At 37.9% G+C, this 22,693-nt stretch overlaps 1 long non-coding RNA gene across 1 annotated transcript; it reads right to left on the bottom strand.

Moving 5' to 3' along the window:
• Positions 1-18,603: 18,603 nt before the first annotated feature.
• LOC145118556 (uncharacterized) lies at positions 18,604-20,012 on the bottom strand. The gene is made up of 4 exons (XR_013713353.1): positions 19,509-20,012; positions 19,335-19,423; positions 19,094-19,183; positions 18,604-18,853 (listed from the first exon to the last, which is right to left on the bottom strand). It is a non-coding gene; the product is annotated as an uncharacterized LOC145118556 (long non-coding RNA).
• Positions 20,013-22,693: the final 2,681 nt, after the last annotated feature.

Here is a 22,693-nt window from a genome sequence, read left to right on the forward strand (position 1 = left end):
CATTGTGCTACTATTGACGAGACCTTCGATTCTCGTTTAGGTTGTATCGGCTAAAAATCACTCAATCTAAAATTCGAGTTTTTAGCTGTCTACTGCTAAGCTGGAACTTAGAAAAATCATAACTTCCTCATATGAAGTCAGATTTGGGCGTTCTTTTTATACCTACTCTCGGTTTAACGAACACTACGACTTTCGTTTAGATCACTAAGGCTAAAAAGTAGTTTATCAAAAACTTACTTTTTACGACATTCGGCACCCTGCCGGTTTTGTCGCAAAACTTCGACATGTCATAACTTCTTCGTTATAACTCGGATTTTGGTATTCTTTATATATCCGTAATCCTTGTCACGACCACTACAACTTTCTTAATAGATATCGGCTTTATCTAATATTTATTTTTGACGCTCATTTTTATTCTTAATTAATTAAACCCTAATAATTAAGCATAAAACACATAATTTTCACATAATTCCTTTTCATTTCTTCAAAATGAGTTACAAAGGTTAACCTAGACTATAACGTCAATATTAATGCCTAGCCTAGAAACACGGGTATTACAATTCTCTCCCCCTTATGATGATTTCGTCCCCGGAATCACACATCAGCAAACAAAAACGCATAGCGACTCATCATGTCACTCTCCGTTTCCCAGGTGAGATTTGGCCTATTTGTATGTTTCCATCGCACGAGCACTAAATCGACCATCTTGCGTCGCAACTTCATAGTCTTACGGTCATCGATTGCCTCAGGTTCTTCAATCAACCTCTTGTTTTCATCCAACCTTAATTCAGAAATGAGAATTATGTCGGGCACATCTCCCGTGAACTTTCTCAAATAACACACATGAAAGGTGTTATGAATACCCGCCAGTTCTTCCGGTAATTCTAGCTTGTAAGCTTGATTCCCGATCCTCTGAAGAACTTTAAACGGTCCAATAAACCTTGGACTCAACTTTCCCCTTTTACCAAATATTATAAGACCCTTCCACGGCGAGACTTTAAGTAAAACCGAATCTCCAACTTCGAAGGATATCGGTTGTCTTTTCTTTTCAGCATAACTCTTTTGTCGATCTTGAGCTGCTAACATCCTTTCTCTAATCACTTTTAACTTTTCAGTAGTCTGATGAACTATTTCAGGTCCCATAAACTGCTTTTCCCCAGCTTCCAGCCAACATGACGGCGTTCCACACTTTTCTCCATACAAAGCGTGATAAGGTGCCATCTTGATGCTTGAGTGGAAACTATTATTATAGGAAAATTCTACTAGAGGTAAGTGTTCATCCCAGTTACCTTGGAATTCTAGGGTACATGCTCTCAACATATCCTCCAATGTTTGAATTGTTCGTTCGCTCTGACCATCGGTTTGCGGATGGTAAACTGTACTCAAACACAACTTGGTACCCAATTCCTCTTGTAGACTCCTCCAAAACCTTGAGGTAAAACGGCTGTCACGATCGGATACAATCGTTAACGGAACACCGTGAAGCCTCATAATTTCCTTCACATAAGAATTCGCAATTTTATCCATAGACCATTTATCGTTAGTGGCTATGAAATGCGCACTCTTAGTGAAGCGATCAACGACCACCCAAATCATGTCGTGACCGTTCCTTGTTCTGGGCAGTTTAGTCACAAAATCCATGGTGATGTCTTCCCATTTACCCATGGGTACAGGTAAAGGTTCTAAACTCCCATATGGTTTCTGATGTTATGCCTTAACCCTAGCACAAGTTACACACTCGGCCACATACTTAGCAACATCAACCTTCATCATCGGCCACCAGTAATAGGGTTTTAGATCCCTATACATTTTTGTACTGCCGGGATGAATCGAGTACACAGTTTTGTGAGCTTCTTCCATCAGAAGATCTCTTACTCCTCCCGTCTTAGGTACCCAAATCCTATCTTTGAATACCTTCAGTCCTTGACCTTTTGTATCAAACACTAACGTTTTACCCAAACGTTCCTCCTTCCGGTCATTTTTCTCTAAAGCTTCCTCCTGAGCTTTCTTTATACTTTCCACAATTGTCGAGACAACTTCAATTCTCAACGCTCTTGGCCTTTTCTTTTCAAGATTTACCTTCCGACTGAGAGCATCAGCAACAACATTTGCTTTACCAGGGTGGTAAAGTATCTCACAGTCGTAGTCCTTGAGTAATTCTAGCCAGCGCCGTTGCCTCATGTTCAATTCCTTCTGATTAAAGAGATATTGAAGACTCTTATGATCAGTGAAAAGTTGGCATTTAGTACCATAAAGATAGTGCCTCCATATCTTTAAGGCGGATACTACCGCTGCCAACTCCAGATCATGAGTGGGGTAGTTCTTTTCATGCTCTTTCAATTGCCTCGATGCATACGCGATCACTTTATCCCATTGGGTCAGAACACAACCTAACCCAACTCCAGAGGCATCACTATAAACTGCGAAGTCATCAACTCCTTCAGGTAACGAAAGAATCGGTGCTTCACATAATCTCTTCTTTAACTTTTCAAAGGCTTCCTTATGCTTCTCATTCCACGCATAAGTAGCTCCTTTGTGGGTCAAAGCTGTTAATGGAGTAGCAATCGAAGAAAAGCCTTGGATAAATCGGCGATAATATCCGACTAATCCTAAAAAGCTTCGAATCTCCGTAGGACTTTTTGGTTGTTCCCACTTCATCACAGCTTCAATCTTTGCTGGGTCAACCATTATTCCTTCTTGGTTAACCACATGACCTAAAAATTGGACTTCTTGAATCCAAAATTCACATTTGGAGAACTTTGCATACAGCTTCTCCTTTTTCAGAACTTCTAGCACTTCACGCAGATGCTTTTCACGCTCCTGCTTGCTTTTCGAATAAATCAAGATATCGTCTATGAATACTATCATGGATTTATCAAGGTATGGTTTACAAACCTTGTTCATCAAATCCATGAAAGCTGCTGGGGCATTGGTTAGTCCGAACGACATAACCAAAAATTCATAGTGTCCATATCTTGTTCTGAACGCACTCTTTTCGATATCCTGCTCTCTCACCTTTAGTTGATGGTATCCTGACCTAAGATCGATCGTCGAGAAATAGCTCGAACCTTGCAACTGATCGAACATGTCATCGATCCTCGGCAACGGGTACTTGTTCTTTATTGTTGCTTTATTCAGCTCTCTGTAATCGATGCCCATTCTCATGCTCCCGTCTTTCTTCTTTACAAATAACACAGGGGCTCCCTAGGGTGATGAACTAGGTCGAATGAAACCTTTGTCCAATAACTCCTGAAGTTGTGTCATAAGTTCTTTCATCTCTGTTGGTGCTAATCGATACGGTGCTTTTGCTATCGGCGTCGTTCCTGGTAACAAGTCGATACAAAATTCTACTTGTCGATCAGGGGGCAATCCGGGAAGATCTTCGGGAAAGACTTCCGGATAATCACACACCACCGAAATATTCTGCACCTCCTTCTTTTCCTTCTTAGCATCGATCACGAACGCTAGGTATGATGTACATCCCTTGGCCAAACACTTTCTGGCTTTCATTAGGGAAATGATTCCAAAGTTTACTCTGCGTTTGTCTCCGTACACCATAAACGACTCTTTCCCTGGCGGGTTTACTTTTACTATCTTCTTCCTACACAATATTCCGACATCATTGGCGCTAAGCCAATCCATTCCTAAAACTATGTCGAAACCATTTAACTCGATAGGTAATAATTCCTCGTGGAACTTATTCCCATCCAAGTCAATGAGGATGTTTTTCATACGATGGCTAACAGGTACAAACTTGTCACTAGCAATCTCGACTATTATAGCATTAACTAGTCTATCTACAGGAAAAGCTAGTTTTCTACCAAATTCATGCAAAATAAAGGAGTAATTGGCTCCAGAATCAAACAAAATTTGGGCAGGCAATTCGTTTACGAGAAAGGTACCTGAAGTGACATCGACTTCTTCTTTTGCAGCTTCAAGTGTCATCTGAAAGGCTCTCGCCTTCGGCTTTGGTGGAAAATTGGGCTTTGCTGCATCCTTCCTCTTCGGACAGTCTTTCAAAATATGCCCTTCTTCATGGCACCCAAAACATACCCTCTGGTTGGACGGACACGCGTTGGCAAAATGCCCAGTCTTTCCACATTTGTAGCAAGTCACCCCCTCACTATATTTCCCATAGTGCTTTTTCTTGCACTTCTCACACCATTTCACTTCGCCTCCTCCTCCTCCAAACTTCTTAGACTTTGAAAATTTGCTTTTCTTGTTGGAACCTGAAGTTCCTTCAAAGTTTCTCTTTTCGCCAACTTCTACCCTCTCCAGACCCTTCTCTTTGATCTGAATCTCAACATTCTTAGCAGCCCATATGGCGGCTTTCAAAGTGGTTGCTTGCTTAACCATCGGACCAAAGTCTGCTGGTAATCCGAGGGCAAACTTGTTGACCTTGGAGAGTTCAGTTGGAACTAGATGAGGAACAAGCTTCATCTTTTCCGTAAAACTAACAGCGTATTCAGTAATGCTCATCTTTCCCTTCTTCAAATTCTGGAACTCATTATTAATTTCCAGAAGATCCTGCTCAGAGCAGTATTGCAATTTCAGTTGTACCACAAAGTCTTCCCAAGACATCTTGCTAGCTTCTCCCTTAGGCATCGAATCAGCTAGTAACTTCCACCAGCTCAATACACACGATTTTAACAGAGGAATTGCAAGTGTGGTCTTTTGTTTGTTGCTGCACTCACAACTTTCAAACATCGACTCTATTTCGGAGATCCAATCCATGACTTCCACCGGTGTCGGACTTCCAGATAGACACGGTGGTTTAGATGCCATGAAATCTTTGTATTTTCATCCGCGTCCATCACCTCCTCCATCCTGGTTGTTTTGTCTAACTACCGGTGGGTTGGCTTGACCAAGAGTCCCACTGTAGTTCCCTCCTACTGATTGCCCTTCATTCAATTCGGGCTGTTCAACAGGTATCGTAGTTTCTTCCCTATTCTGTTGTAGTAATCGCCTTGTCTCCTCCATTTGGCGATCTAACATCATCTGCATCATTGCTTGTACCCCAGCCATCGTCATTAGCTCAGGTGCAGCTCCTACAACAAGTACATGCTCAACTACTTGGGGTTGAGGTTGTTGATTCCTGTTTCCGTTTGCATTTGCAACTCCACTACGATTTCTTGCCATTATAATCTATATACCGAATAAGGCGAATTTAGGTCTTTATCCTCGATGGGTATTTAAATTCCCTTATCACTCCGAAACGTTTACATGTTAGTTCTAATATCGTAATTGTACGCTTAGAATCCTACACACATAAGGTTTCCAGATCCGGTCGGCAACAGACCATAAATCCGAACAAATACTGGCATATATGGAAAACATATAGCATTTAGCACATAATAGCATCTTAGGCATCTTTCCTAAAATAAACTAGTGCTCGTGTCTAAAATATGGTAGACACTCATCTCACAATCATCACTTAACATTATAAGTTTAAGTCTAGAAATCCTACAATTTCTTAGTTCGCTTAAACTAATGCTCTGATACCAACTGTGACATCCCCTAATTTCTCGGCCAGAAAAGACCGATTTAATTTAGGCTTTTTAAAATAAAATTAGAGAAATCCTTTTAAAAGATGTTGCGGAATTGGTCCCCAATACAAAACATGATAAAAGCTTGTCAAAACCTTTCTTTAAGAAATATATAATTTCATTTCATATCAAAACCTCAGGATGTCATGTTCCGATACAGATAAGGGGACTCCTCAGCCATACATGTCCTAAAAGCAACCATGAGGGGGATGGAGTACAGCAAATGAACACCCAAGCTCATTAACACCTACAGGTTGCAGGCCTGCCAACGTTCCACTGGACTGTCTAGAAAAGTCCGTGGTCGTCATCCAAAAATCGCTAGATGACTGGATCACAATCACATCGAGGCCTCTCATCATTTTATTTCATCACACATCAACTATCTACCCATGTTTTACCCAACATATTTGTAGATAAAAATACATATACAGTTTAAAACTTGTATAAAACATCTATTCAACAGTCACCTCAATTAAACAATTAATAAAATTATACGTAGCACGTATTTTATAGAAAATACTGCATATCTAGGTGTAAGATGAAGGTGACTATACACTCACATGATTTGATGATAATCGGGCAGCACTTCGTTTCCTAAAACGATCGTTTCTAATAAAACCGGAAGTTTTATTGAGAAACCGGGCTCTGCAAGGGTCGGGCTTCGAAACCGAAAAGATAAATTTCTCGGGCTTCTCGGGCATTTCGGGGCGTATTCCGGGTGTTTGGTATAATACCGGGGCTTTGGGGGAAGTTAGAATGAAAGAAATATTGAAAAAGGGGTTAAAAGTGACAATTTTCCAAATATTCCCTGGGAGGTCTCGCAACCTTCTATTTATAGGGGCGAGGCTCCTGATCCAAGGGCTGAGAAGCCTCCACACGTCAACAGATCCGGAGCGAGGAGCACATGGGTTGCGCATGCGAGGTCCTGGTGGCAGCTTCTTAGTGGACCGGAGTCTAGGTCCGAGGCTTCGGACGTGGCACTATAAGCGAAGCTCGGACACGCGAGAAAGGGGTACGAGGCAGCTTCTGATTGGCCGAGCCTTCGGTCCGAAGAGGGTGCGACACGCGTCGACAGGTGGTCTCGGATGACTCAGCAGATCAGACACGCGGCATGCTGCGAGCGAGGGTGACGTGGCCGAACACCAGCCATGCGAAATTCCTCCGTTTTAGCATTTGTTTCTCGATTTTTGTGCTAAAACTTCTAAAATCCATAACTTTCGCATACGGCCTTCATTTTTGACGTTCTTTATATGCACGCGTAGGTAAAATTACGCTCTACAACTTTCGTTTAGACTTCATCGGCTAATTTTGACTTTACCTTTTATAGTATTATTTTTAACAGACCGGGACAGGAAATCCGTTAAAAATTCATAACTTCTTCATCCGACGTCCGTTTTCGTCTGTCTTTTTACCGTTGTGCTACTATTAACGAGACCTTCGATTCTCGTTTAGGTTGTATCGGCTAAAAATCACTCGATCTAAAATTCGAGTTTTTAGCTGTCTACTGCTGAGCTGGAACTTAGAAAAATCATAACTTCCTCATACGAAGTCAGATTTGGGCATTCTTTTTATACCTACTCTCGGTTTAACAAACACTACGACTTTCGTTTAGATCACTAAGGCTAAAAAGTAGTTTATCAAAAACTCACTTTTTACGACATTCGGCACCGTGCCGGTTTTGTCGCGAAACTTCGATAGGTCATAACTTCTTCGTTATAACTCGGATTTTGGTATTCTTTATATATCCGTAATCCTTGTCATGACCACTACAACTTTCTTAATAGATATCGGCTTTATCTAATATTTATTTTTGACGCTCATTTTTATTCTTAATTAATTAAACCCTAATAATTAAGCATAAAACACATAATTTTCACATAATTCCTTTTCATTTCTTCAAAATGAGTTACAAAGGTTAACCTAGACTATAACGTCAATATTAATGCCTAGCCTAGAAACACGGGCATTTCAATATTAGATTATATATAGCTAGTATAAACTAAGTGATTATAGAAGGAACTATTGTGGTTACCATTTTTACTAAAGGAAATAAGGGTTTTTCTTAACGAATGTTTTCATCAAATAAAGGAACTATTACAGTTAACTCCGTGAGTACCAAATGAATCCATCAGGGTTATGTACAGTAAAGATCTAACGAACAATGGGATGTGTGACTTCCGCCTCATTCCATGTTCCTTGTTTGGTTGTGGGCTTAGGGCAGATTCACACAATCGATTGTCTGTTTACTCTAAATTGTATATAACTTGTATCCATTTAGTACTCATAGAAAGGATTGTAGAGTCATGTTACTTACCATTTATCACATAAGAAAATATAGGATTTTCTGGAGGAACAGACGAACTTTTCTAAAAGAACTTACAACATATTTTACATCACTAAAATACTTATGAACTCACCAGCTTAAATGCTGATCTACTCTTTCAAAATAACTTGTATTCTCAGGAAACTAGTAGACAGGTACGCGCACTGAGATTCAGAAGATGGAGAATAGTAGCTTCATGTCTTGTTTTGTTATTTACTTTTGGAGTTTAACTTTTGTGAATCACATGCTTTGTAAACACTTTAATATTAATGCAATGGTTGTGTGTTACTTTGATCACTATGATACATGTGTTGTGATACTAAACATGACGTCCTCCGCCCCCGAACGTTTCCGTCGTTCCGGTTTGGTGGTGTGACAGATTGGTATCAGAGCATTGTTTATAGTGAACTAAGTATATCGACCTATAAAAGATATACAACTATAAATGCAATGGGGCCGAAGTGCTCTGGATAATAATATATTTTAAAAATATAACAATACTTTATAAAAGTATACATACATGCTTATACACATATACATACTAGAACAAGTATCACAAGAAGAACAGAACAGAAGTATTTAAAGGTTGAACACTGCGGTCAAACCTGGACAGTTATGTAATCATATCTGGGATCAATATAGCCTGATCAACTATATTCATTTGAGATGTGCCCGACATGTTTTTGGGAGTGATGTGGTGTTGCAACAGTCTTAAAATTTACCTAACTCTATGCAAGGGATTTCTAGATCAGTATATAAAGTTAGAATACTATGGGAATATTTTATGATACTACAAGACAACAACAAGTTTAAAACATACCAAGTTCATTACATTAAAATACTATAGGAGTATTTTAGGCACTATAAATAACTTATGTGAGAACTTAAAAGACCCTTCTGGTAGGTCTATGATTCCGGAGTGTATACTTCCAAGGTTTATATAATTGAGATTTTATAGACTTAGAATTTGTGATCTATGCTTCACTACATGTTCCTTGTTTGGTTGTGGTTTTGGAGTAGGATCACTTATTCAAAGGTCTATTTAATCTTAAATTATATACAACTTGTATACATTGCGCAATTATAGGAGGACCCAGTAAGGATCACCCCATAATGTTTCACTTAATCTCATAAATTCTTTAGACACTTCCATTCTCGCACGACAAACCCAGATAGATGTAACCACTTCCTCATATTCGTCAGCAAAAGAGTCAAGGAGGAACAAGAGCAGGTTCATGAGAAGTTTTCAGAGAAGGATCAGCCGAAGAAACAAAACGTCTTATGCGTCACACTAATAAATGATACCCATGAATGACTTAGTGAGCTAGTGAATACACTACTCACACTATGTGTTAGGAATATTTTCTTCTTTTTCATGCAACTAGTATCAGTTATTCTATTTCCAGAGATTCATTCGAGGATAGCCACTTCTGATTCATAAAGTTTATTTTTGTATAGACTCTCTTTATGAATTGTTCCCAGAACCCTATGAAAGTTAGAACCAGATACATTCAGAACTAGGATAACTTAGTCTTTCAGCTTTCGGCTCATATCCACTGCTATTGACTTATTTCCATCTCGTCTTTGTATTCTTTTTAGCAAGATGCCTCCTCGCAGATCAAACAGGCGCACTACTCCGATAACCCCAACTCAAACTCCACAGTTCGATCCTGCTGCTCTCCAAGCAGCGATATCAGCCGCAGTGGCAGCTGCTCTAGCTCACATCAGCGAAAGTGGTACCTACGGAACTGGTAGCGGTACCACTTAACCGACCTCGGAGTTACCCACGGACACCCACGGGATTTTTCGTATAAAGACTTCATGAACTGCAAACCCAAATCCTTTAATGGAATCGGGGCAGTCATTGCTCTGATGCGATGGTTCGAGAAAACAGATTCGGTCTTCGAAATCTGTTTGTGCCCAGAAGGGAGCAAAGTGAAGTTTGCTGCATGCACCTTCTCCGACAGAGCCCTGACATGGTGGAAAAGCCATGTTAAGTCACTGACCCTATCGGTGGCTAACTCAATAGGTTGGGAGAACCTGAAAGATATGATGTTGGAAGAATACTGCCCGAGGGGCGAAGTTCAAAAGCTGGAACAAGAACTATGGGAGCACACCATGGTCGGTTCGGACATAGTGACCTACACTGACAGGTTTAGCGACCTGGCAGCACTATGCCCCGGGATGGTTACCCCGGAAAGTAAGAAGATAGAAAGGTACATCTGGGGTTTATCTACTCCGATTCAAGGAGATGTACTGTCCTCTAACCCAACTCCATTCGATAGTGCCAAACACCTGGCCCAGAGACTCATTGACCATGGAGTCCGCCATGGCGTGGAAGTCCCTGTTTCCGAGCTGTCAAAGGAAGGGGACTATAAACGAAAGTTGGGGAAAAAGAGGAAGGAGCAAACAACACAGGAAACCCTGCATGAGCAAAAAAAGGTTACTGTATACGCCGCCACAACACCTACTACTCCAGCACCTGCCAGTCGATATGTTGGAACTCTCCCAAAGTGTGGAAAGTGCAACTATCACCACACTGGAGTATGTCGGGAAATGCAATGACTGAATTGCCACAGGAAGGGCACACCGCCCGGTTCTGCAGGGCACCTTCACAACCGATCTCCCAAGTCCCCGGAGTAGAAGTAAACCAGGTCTGTTATGGTTGTGGAGAAAAAGGGCACTACAAGAGGGACTGACCGATAGCGAAGAACTCAGGAGCGGATGGACGGATTCTGATGATCACCGCAGGAGAATCTACCCCGGAGTCCCCAGCGACCAGCGGTACGTCTTCGAACTATAAATTACTTTAAAATTTAATTTATATTTATATAAGATTAAAACTTGGGGAAAACAGTTAAAAGTAATTATAATAGTTCACTCATATGAACAAGTCACAACATTCACAAGAGAACTAAATATCCGTTCAGGGAAGCTATGATGGCTTAGTATGTACATCAGGGTTGTGCATTGCTAAGATTTTGCAGACTTAGAGTGAGTGATTCCGCCTTAATTCTTGTTCCTTGTTTGGTTGTGCATTTAGGGCAGAGTTACTCAATCGACCGTCTTATTCATCTTAATTATACATAACTTGTATATGCCAGGAGATCATAGAGGTACCGAGGAGGATCATAATATAAAGTACCGACACTAGTTATCAAAACACTTGCACTATTAGTACTCGCTCATCGCGGTACGATTTATGGAAGTGGTAATATCAAGGAGAAAACAGAAAGCACTAGAACGTTTACACAGAGTACATTGTCGAACACACTCGGGATACACCATCGAATAACAAACGTTTCTTTCAAATCGGCCTAACATTTGTTTCTGTAAAGAGTCTGTTGTCATCATTCGTCATGGATTGGCGTGGTCCTCAGCATACTAAGTTCATATATTTCGAAATTTCATCGCCTTAACCGTCAGATCAACGAAACCCTCGTCATTTCGTTACGACAGCCCGACCCAGACCTTGGAATCGTCTACCACGTATTCTAAACCCTGAAATAATCATTCGAGGAGTACATTGCCCTCCGAAACCTTGCCACCGTATATTCAGCAGACCTTCCCGAACAACCACTCGTCCAACAGATCAAGTTCAAGCACACAGAGGCTAAGGACGAATACAGCCCACCTATCACTAATAAGTGTATACGTGAGGGTGGTATATAATTATGATTATGCAGATTTAGTATGTGTGTTTCCGCCCTATCTCCTGTTCCTTTTTTGGTTGTGGACCAAGGGCAGAGTCGCACATCCGACTGTCTTACTAATCTTAATTATATACGACTTGTATATACGAGGTAATGATAGATGGACCAGGTATGAATCCTATCATGGACATTAGGGCAAAGTTGCTCAGGTCTACGAGTGTGTATTCTGCCAATCAGAGGAGCACAACCCCAGTAGTACTGCTAAGAAAGCTAATTTCTGGACGAAATTCCATCTAACAGGGGGATGATGTGACAACCCAAAATTTTTTGCCTTGTAAGTCCAGCCAATCAATCGAGAGTCAGACTCATTTCTGCTATCTTTTAGCATTGTTTAGGGTCTGTTTGAGTGTTCTAAGCCTAGTACATTCAAGTTTTGGGTTTAGGGATGAGTTAACTTAGGTTCTTCGAGTTGCATTCGAGCCAAACACTCCATCAAGAGGAGTGTACGGCCGCACACATGGGTGTACGGCCGTACACTCAAGATGACGGTAAACTCACCCTCATAAGTAACATATCCCTTCATTTTCTTCATTTCTTACACTATTCACCTCAAGAACTTCCATTCTCTCTTAACTACCATCAAGAACACTCCTTCTAATTCTTCAAAAGTGGTAAGTGATTCTTACATGTTTCTTGATATCTTCCTTAGTTTTGTATCATCTCATGATTCATCCATGAAAACATCTCTTTATGATAGATCTTCAAACCTTCATCCATTTCACCAAGAACACCAAGAACACACACTTGTTCTTGGGCCGTGAACACCCTAAAGACCCTCAAAAGTGTGAATATTCCCTCTATCATCTAGTTAGACATGTTAAACACTTGATTCATAGCCTTGAAACATCATCAAACTCATGAACATCAAGAGTGTACGGCCGTACACTCTATCAATGGTCGTATACCCTTGTTAGGTTCATAACGTAGCGCCTTAAACACTTGCTAGGTACTTGTTATCCATTAGAACTCTTGAACTCTTGAATCCCTATGAATCAAGACCCAAAATGCATCCATCTTGGAGTGTTTACGGCCGTACACACTTGGTGTGGCCGTACACACCTCAAGACCCTCCAAAATGAGAGCTTTGTTCATCCTCTTGTTGTGCATTTGTCACACTAGTTTCCCCATGGATCAAACACCCCTTTTTGCATGTTTTCCATGAGTATACGGCCGTACACTCCATGACCGTACACCCCTTGGCCGTACACACCTTTGTGTGGCCGTAAACCCCCTTTGATCAATCACATGTGATTGTAACACTTTCTATCAAGTGTTTCCTAGTCCTTAAGGGTGTTTCCTTGCATGTTAGTTGTGTAAAACACTAATTACATGCCTATATATGTCATTTAGGACTCGTTTGTGTCTCGGGAATTCATTCGTGGAACTTCTCATCCTTAAACGAATATGCAATTGAATCACCCACATAAGGTGAGTTCATACCCCTATAATCAATCTTTTAAACGTTTTTAATGCTTTTAAGGGGGGGGGGAATACAAGTTGAAAACAATGATAATTGTGTAGATATTTATATGTGTTAAACACCATTTTAAAGGATTTCTTATGCTTTTATAAGTTATCAAATCATTTCAAAAACTCTTTTAAAGTTATGTTACTTTGTTGTTTATAAAACTCTGTTTTCAAAGTACAAAAATAACTCAGTAGATAAATGAGTCTTTTCTTCAAGTCAGTATCAGTTTGTAACAACGTAAATTTTAAAACAATTTTTCATTTTTCATACATGGTAAAACTCATATAATATTCTTAAAATCTCATGTGTCAAATGTCATCATAATAAAACATATCCCAGAATCTCCAAAACATAATCCTCTGCCAGTGTGTGCAAATCATGCCGACGCCTTCCCGCGATCCTCGCTGGTACCTGAAACACATATCACATAACACGGTAAGCATAAACGCTTAGTGAGTTCCCCAAAATACCACATACAACACATAAGCCACTCGAGGCTATAACTCGGTATGACCCTCCGGTCAATGTGTCTCAGCGGGACCCTCCAGTCCCGTAGCTCGTTGGACCCTCAAGTCTGGTCTAGCTTGTTGGACCCTCCGGTCCGGTCTAATCGTTGGACCCTCTGGTCCGGTCTAAATCGTAGGACCCTCTGGTCCGGTCTATATAACACATGGCATACATATATCACAAAGCACATAAACTCAACATACACATAACACATAAGACCCTCCGGTCTGCACATAGCTACCACTCTAGGTAATGTATAGTGAGAAGACTCACCTCGGGAAATCTCGGAAAGTCTCGAACTCGAATATCTGATCTAGTCTCCGCCTAATCACATAAAGCAATTATCTCTAATTAATACGGCTCTCAAAGGATAGACTAATCTCTCCCTATATCCTCTCAGAAGGGGAAATGACCATTTTACCCCTCCAATGGTCCACTGTCCAAAAGTTGACCGAACCCTAAAAGTCAACCCCAGTCAACGGTCCAACTTTGACCAGACTCGTCGAGTGCACTCGGGTGACTCGGCGAGTCCATACGTGTCCTCTGAATCCTCCTAAGGCCTCACTCGACTCGTCGAGTTAACCTTTTTCTCGACGGTTACCACTGATCACGAATCGTGGTGCAACACGATCTGACTCGTCGAGTCCGCTCATGGACTCGGCGAGTTTCATCCATGAGAATGCTCAAACGACCTCCTGAGGTTAGATCTGTTTCTCTAACTTATAGATCTGGCCTTCTAACACCCAATAATCACGTAAAGGTCTGAACTTGGTGTCCATGCATGGCATTTTGGGCATGAAATGCCAAGAACATGATTTAAATGGGGTTTTCACTCATAAATACTATCAAGGCTGAATAAAGCAGGAACCTTTGGGTGATAGAGACCTCCTAAGGTCCAGATCAGGAGTTCAAGCCTCCTCATAAACCCCAAATCCTCAAAGTCCCAAAAAGAAAGGAAAAGAAGCCCTAATCTTCAAGATAAGAGATCTACTCAAATAGAAGGGAAAGGTTCGAACTTGATACCTCTAATAGAAGCTCTTGGACGAATAAGCAGTAGATCTATCAGCCTCTTCTCAATCCTAGCTTGGAATCTTCTTTTCCTTCACCAAAATGCAATCACAAATCTCAAGTAAGGCTCAAGACTCTCTCACAAGCTCAAGGGGCGATTAGGGTTTCTTCTCAGAGAGGTGTGGCCGCAAATAAGGCTATAAGTGCCTTTAAATAAGTCCCAAACCCGGGGATCTAGGGTTTCCACTTACAGCGCCTACTCGGCGAGTCTACTCTTGGACTCGTCGAGTAGTTCATTAAACTCACGTGGTCACCCCGCTTCTACTCGACGAGTTATAGCACCAACTCGCCGAGTAGATCAATGATCCTCAAAAATAAATAATTAAAAATAACATACCTGAAAATCCGGATGTTACACAGTTCAAGTAAACATACTAGTAAACTATAATAGGTATAGTTTAGGGGTTCAGTTCATACTATAGCTAGTACAGGGAGGAACATACTATAACTATAATAGAAGAACAAATCATGATTTACACACTTATACAAATTATTCCCAGTAACCTAGGAAGGGAACGTATCATTAACTCATTGTTCTAAACAAAAGATGATAATAAATGTGGTATAAGGTTATATATATATATATATATATATATATATATATATATGTATATATATATATATATATATATATATATATATATATATGTGTGCATCTACAAAATGCCATGATTTATATATATATGGGGTACATCTACAAAGTACCGGAGTTATATATGGGTTACATCTACAAAGTACCATATTTATTTATAAAAGGGTACATCTATAAAGTACCGGACAATAATAAATAAAACACATAAATATATACAAAACTCACAACAATATCGACTGAGGCGTTAAGAGTACATGATTTCATTACTTCTAGTAGTCGTCCAAACAATAGAACAACGCCACATAACTTACTCGTAACATGAACATTCAGTTAGAAGGGGGCCTATAATGCTAACTTTATGATTCCTCGGTAGATACATCAGGGATATATATTAATCGGGTCTGACAGATAGTAGGATGTGTGCTTTCAGCTTCATTTCCTATTCCTTGTTTGGTTGTGGGCTTAGAGCAGATGCACCCAGTCTACTATCTATTCGATCTTAGCTATATATATTCCGTATACACCAAGTAATCATAAGGGGTACCATATATAGGTCAGGTCATAACATACAAATTCAGTACATCGTTTTCTAGTACAAAAACATACTTTTCAGATAGAACATATAGTAGACTAAACTAGAAACTTATCAGTAGAAGGGTTTAATCCATTTTATTAAACCAGTATAACTTAACGGACCTTTAGTGGTTAATTCTATAATACCTTAGTTTATACATCAGGGTTATATATAATTAATATCCAATAGATAGTTGGATGTGTGCTTTACGCCTTACTTCATGTTCCTTGTTTGGTTGTGGGCTTAGGGCAGATTCACACAATTAACTACCCGTTCGATATTAGATTGTATATAGCTAGTATAAACTAAGTGATTATAGAAGGAACTATTGTGGTTACCATTTTTACTAAAGGAAATAAGGGTTTTTCTTAACGAATGTTTTCATCAAATAAAGGAACTATTACAGTTAACTCTGTGAGTACCAAATGAATCCATCAGGGTTATGTACAGTAAAGATCTAACGAACAATGGGATATGTGACTTCCGCCTCATTCCCTGTTCCTTGTTTGGTTGTGGGCTTAGGGCAGATTCACACAATCGATTGTCTGTTTACTCTAAATTGTATATAACTTGTATCCATTTAGTACTCATAGAAAGGATTGTAGAGTCATGTTACTTACCATTCATCACATAAGAAAATATAGGATTTTCTGGAGGAACAGGCGAACTTTTCTAAAATAACTTACAACATATTTTACATCACTAAAATACTTATGAACTCACCAGCTTAAATGTTGATCTACTCTTTCAAAATAACTTGTATTCTCAGGAAACTAGTAGACAGGTACGCTCGCTAAGATTCAGAAGATGGAGCATAGTAGCTTCATGTCTTGTTTTGTTATTTACTTTTGGAGTTTAACTTTTCTGAATCGCATGCTTTGTAAGCACTTTAATATTAATGCAATGGTTGTGTGTTACTTTGATTACTATGATACATGTGTTGTGATACTAAACATGACGTCCTCCGCCCCCGAACGTTTTCGCCGTTTCGGTTTTGGGGGTGTGACAGTGTATATGCGAACCCTAAAGCTTTGGATCTAGTTTGTCTAATATACATGCAATAATCATCCAAAGCTCATAAACCCTAGATCTAGCATATGATGAACGATATTAACATAAGAATAGGGTTTAGATCTTACCTTGATTTTTATGTAGCAATAACAATCTCAATTCCTTTTGATGTTGACCTTTGAAAGCTTAGTGCCTCAAATGTTGCACCTCTAATGGAGTCACAAACACCATGAACAACAAGATGACCTAGGAGAAGGAGGAGGAGCACCAAAAACATCCAAGAACCCTTAGGGATTACTTCACCATGTTTTTGGGGTCGTAGGGGTTCCTTATATAGGTAGGCTATTAGGGTTTTCAACTAGGAAACCCTAATTTGACTGCTTAGGCCCTAAGCAGCCCATGGACTCCCTCCTTAGAAGCCTTGGACGAATTCTAATGGGTTTCCCCATAGATTTCGTCCACTCCAACTTCTATGGAGTCCACTAGCCCAATATTCAACTATCACACAATTGACAGTTCTAGTCCCCTTTATTTAATCAATGTCTTTTAGCCACATAATTAATTCTTGACTAATATTAATTAAACAATATGATTTCTCTCTTAATATATTATTCATATAATATATTAATAAATCATAATTAATCTTTTTTCTCCTTAGTCCATCCTATCAGTTATCAGTTGCTATGGTAAAGGCAACCCAAAATGACCATGCTCACAATCGGGTCAAGTACATATCAAAATAGTTATGGACTTAGACACCTAATCCAACTATATATATATATATATATATATATATATATATATATATATATATATATATATATATATATATATATAGAGAGAGAGAGAGAGAGAGAGAGTCCGACCAACAAGAAAAATAAAAGGAAATGAGGGGAAGTGTTGTGGTTGTTAAACTTCGACAATCTTTTAGATCCAACGAGAATTAAGCTTAGACGAGCACTGAGGTCCGGTGTCGACATAGGATTTGAGAATCTGGCCGGAGAAAACTAGAAGGAGATGAAGCAAAGGGAAAAGGTGGTAGGATCATCTAATATATATAAATATATAAAAAGATAATAGAAAATTAAAAAGAAATTATTAAGGACAAAATAGTATATATATATATATATATATATATATATATATATATATATATATATATATATATATATTTACTTCTGTCAGGGACCAAATATGCAACAAAAACCTATCGTAAGAACTGTCCGAGTTAAAAAGAACTGTCCGAGTTAAAAAAAAATTATGCAAATTACCTCAAACCATAATGATCATTCGTGTAATTTACTTTAAAATATATAATGTCTTTTTTTTTATCGTTACAGCAAACACGTTTAAAAAAAACTCTCTTTGTCAATGTTCTCAGCCATTCTTTATCCATGTCCGAAAATGGTCTTATCGAAATATCAAATGTCACCCATTTTAATCAAATGTCACATTTTTAGCTCTTATATCGTATCAATTTCCCACTTTCTATATTTCTTTAATTTCTGTAACAGATTGCAGTGAAAAACAAAACATTTTCTCTAAAACAATTGTTACTTGAACTAGGGAAGATTCCCCCCGCATTGCGGGGATTGGAAGGTATTTCTTTGTAAAGTATGTTGTTGATTAAGTGTTTAAAATGGCATGTTGATTAGTGTTACTATCTATGACATATGTTAGGAATTGGAATCTCATCTGTCATTTTGTTCTTGTGTTTTGATTATTTCTAAGCTTTTTCTGCAAAAAAATATCATAAAATTTTACATAAATATATAAAGTTATGATGAAAACTCATTCCATTCTTAAAGGCCGAACCAAACATGGTCGAATACCATTGAATCCAAATAAATACAAGCATGAAGAACAGCAAAACAATGTTGACCTGTGAAAGCAAGCAATGAATCAAGTTCTCTGAGTTTTGACTTCATGTCTTCCACATCATCTGATAATCTCAGCTCTTATGTATGCTTCCTTGATAAAGAATGTTCATTCTTCATTGCCTGTAGACAAACACCCTTTCTACTTTTCGACACCTCTATGCCCTCCTCAACCTTGCATAAGTGTCAATATAGCCGAATATTAATTATCAACATCATTTTTCTATGGATAAAAATTATGAAATTAAAACACAACTGAAAGCTCCAGAGAGAAGTCAAATTTATACAAAATTTTGTCAATATATATAATGATTGAATTTGTAATTATTTATTTCAATATATATACAATGAAGGTAGTTTGGTCAAAATTATTATACATATTAATTTCCATATAATCTAGTCAATAATGAATACCTTTACACCTGTGGGCACCACCCACTTGTTTTTTGGACCGGCTGCTCCACCGGTTGCAGTTTCATGCGTTCTCTGCTATCTAAAAGATAGCTAAGGCAATAACAATACACATAAAAGTAAATTAATTACTGAAATGGTTATTGGGTGAAACCGGTCATTTTTTGCTAATGTTGTTGGTTTCCTTGTTAAAAATGCATATAACCACAAGGATAGATGATGTAAATTCAAAACTTAACTGTACCTTTCATTGCATTGATGAATAAACAATTGAAACCAACTGGAGAATAAAATTGGTTATCTTGTTGGTTTTGGAGCAACCACAAACATACCCTGATCAATAATGAGAAGCATGTTTTTAAAATTGGTCAATTTAGGTTACTATATATTATTGAATAATGATTGGTCATGTACTAACCTTGGCAAAATTGATGTGCTATGGGGAAAAGATTTCAACACCAGTGCCCAAGTCGTATAACACATCAGGTAGATATTAAAAATAGTATGTTGATGTTAAATATTTGATAGTTATATAGAAGAACAAAGAACAAAAAGAATGATAGTGAAAAGTATATTACAAAGTAGAAACTCAATATTCTCCACCATTTGGTTTCTGCATCCATGAGTACATTCTCCTTCTTACAACACCCGATGATTAAATCATTGAAAATATCATGGTCCAACTCAATCTCAATACTCTCCATCAAAAATCCCACTTACCATCATATAAAATGTCTTCGCAGTAGGAGAAACACCTATGTGAAGCATTTCATCGAATACTTGGAATGCACTCTCCATCCTACCTGCTTTATAGTAGTTGTAAATGATTGAATTTCTTCAGAAAAAGAAGATTAAAATGAAGATGTAGCTTTGATTAATAATCATGTAAAAACCTATACAGAATAACCAAGTTGAAGTTAGAATCACCTGCTTTGATTGATAGAGGAGACATGAAACGGAGGTTTATGGAGAGAATCAAAATCCCTAGGAAGTATCGACATCTGAAAATTACAGACTTCACCGGAGACGACAAATTGAGAATCGCAGACAACACCCAAATATTGAGGTGTCAACGAAGTGGCAGTGACGGAGAGTATTCATACCAATCTCTCTTTCTCCATCCATCTACAATCAATTTCATCTGCAGGGAAGAAAAACACCGGTTAAAAATACACACAACAAATTTTGGCCTATGCTGATGTGGTGTGACAACAAAGACAGCCTGGTGTAGTGCTGCGATGGTGGTCGAAGAGAAAGCAGGATTGAGCACAGTTAGAGGTAGGGTTGGTGCTAGGGCAAAGACATACCTGAAGTCTTTTTGTAACAACCGGAAGCATAAGCAAGCAAAAGCAAATACCTAAAATCGAAAATGGAGAAGAACTTTCATCCAAGACGTCGTCGGTGGAGAAAAGTCGAAGGCGACGATGGGAAATCGAGTAGTTGTACAAGAGACGGGTCTATCAAAAGAAAAATGGAGCAGATGGAAATTAGAGTTTTAGAAATAGCTTAGATTGACATACCTGGTTTTGGGATTTCCTTTCGTGAAGGGCTACTACAGCATCGATGATATACGTCGGAGTTAATAGAGAAACGAAACAGTGGTGAGTGGCCGACGGGACAGAAGGAGAATGAAGGAGGAGAGAAGAGAGATAAGGAATAGGTCGTTTGTCGGAAAAAGGGAAGGCTTTCTTTCAAAGAAGTAATTGCAGATTGCTAGAATCGGCGGTGAAGGCCGGTGACGACCTGTAATCGCCGTTCATCTTCGTCGACAACCTCATGCCAAAAAAATGAAGATGGAGAATGTTCGACTGCTGTATTAGTTAAACAGATGAGGCGGTGGATATTGTAATTAGAGGAGAAAGGCGGTGATTCAGAGCAATGACCAAATTGCCAACTTCCAAAATTGGTGTGGCTAAATTCTGAAGTGACAAAAACGGAAGAATTAAAAGTGAACAAAAGACAAAGCTGTGTGGCAAAATTCGAAAAGCCAAAACTTCACTGTAGATAAGGCTCCCTAAAATTCATGTTATATATAATTACATACTTGTTTTTGAAATTTTAGAATATTCAAAATGTCTAATGTTATTCGTTTTTCATTCAAACGACATATTTTAAGCTCTTGTATCATATCTAGTTCTCATTTGTTATCATTATTTAACTTTTTGATAAATTTCAAAAAAAACTAATCATTTCTTGAAATTCCATAATAGTTTTTTTTTTCCGAGAAACCAAAATTTTATGTTTGGAATTTCATTTTGGGATGTAATTTTTTCTAAGAAAAAATATTTCTAATGTAACAAAAAAGTTAGTATGGATTATGGAATGTTTGAAACCGTCCATCTCGGAGAAAGATATATTTTTTCAAAAAACAAAATATTTGATAATTCCGATTAAGTATTTTATTTTTTATGATCACTTCTATCTATATATCAAATTTCAATGTGAAATCTTTATTCCTTATATTTTGACAGCATATTCAATTAATTTATAATATTTTCTTTTAACAATTAAACCCAAAAAACATGCAATTGTTTACACATTTGGAGATTCCTTATATTTTGACAGCGTATTCAATTAATTTATAATATTTTCTTTTAACAATTAAATCCAAAAAACATGCAATTGTTTACACATTTGGGATGTTATCCCGATCAACAAGTCACCAACCGATTATGATAGAAAATAAGGATTTTTTCATAAATATAATCAAAATTTAAAAGTATTTTTAATCTTGTTTTTATTATAGTAATTATGTTTAAACTCGTAGAAACTACGGTTCATAATTTTAAATAGAATCATAATTTTGATTGACAAGTGATATTATCTTATTTATCTTTTCGATAAATTAAAAATAAAAATATTCTAAAAGTTATAAAAGATTTCTTCAAAAAAAAAAGAATAAAAAACATTGTCAAACAAATACCTACTTTGTAGAAAGTTATAAAAACAATAATTTTGAAGAAAAAAATAGACTTCCACAAAAAAATTACAAAAACAATTATTTTCAGAATGAATATTCTTTGCCAGATAATATCATAAGAATAAATTAAGATTATATAATTTGTCCGACAGAAAAATATATTAAGATAATAAAATAATATTAAATAAAAATACATTTTTTTTTCTAAATATACCTTTCAATTTTGACCGTATATATAAAAAGGCCCTTATATATTATCTCTGACTGATTGTTGATTTGTTACCGGATAAAAACTCATATGTATAAATAGTTATAAGTTTTTTAGGATTAATTGTGAAAAACAATATTACGAAATGAAATTAAAATATAAAGACCGTTTTGAAGATTTTCCTATTTTCAAATACTAAGGTTGCGTTTAGTTACGGAAAAACAATTTTCATTTTCTGTTTTTCGTTTTCCCTTTTCAGTTTTCGTTTTCCGTTTTCGGTTTTCATTGGAAAATTTAGAAAACGCGTTTAGTTAAAACTTATTCAATTTTCATTTTCAGTTTTAGAAAATTAGAAAACGTGTTTAGATGTGTATTTTTCTATCGGTTTTCATTTTTAGAAAACGGTAGCGGTGGTAGGGTGGGCGTGGGGACGGTGGCGGTGGTGGGGGCAGCGGCAGGGGACATGCGGTGGTGG

Source organism: Lactuca virosa, chromosome 6 (genome assembly GCF_052849685.1).
Source record: "Lactuca virosa cultivar CGN04683 chromosome 6, Lactuca_virosa_CGN04683_v6, whole genome shotgun sequence".
NCBI classification, from domain to species: Eukaryota; Viridiplantae; Streptophyta; class Magnoliopsida; order Asterales; family Asteraceae; genus Lactuca; species Lactuca virosa.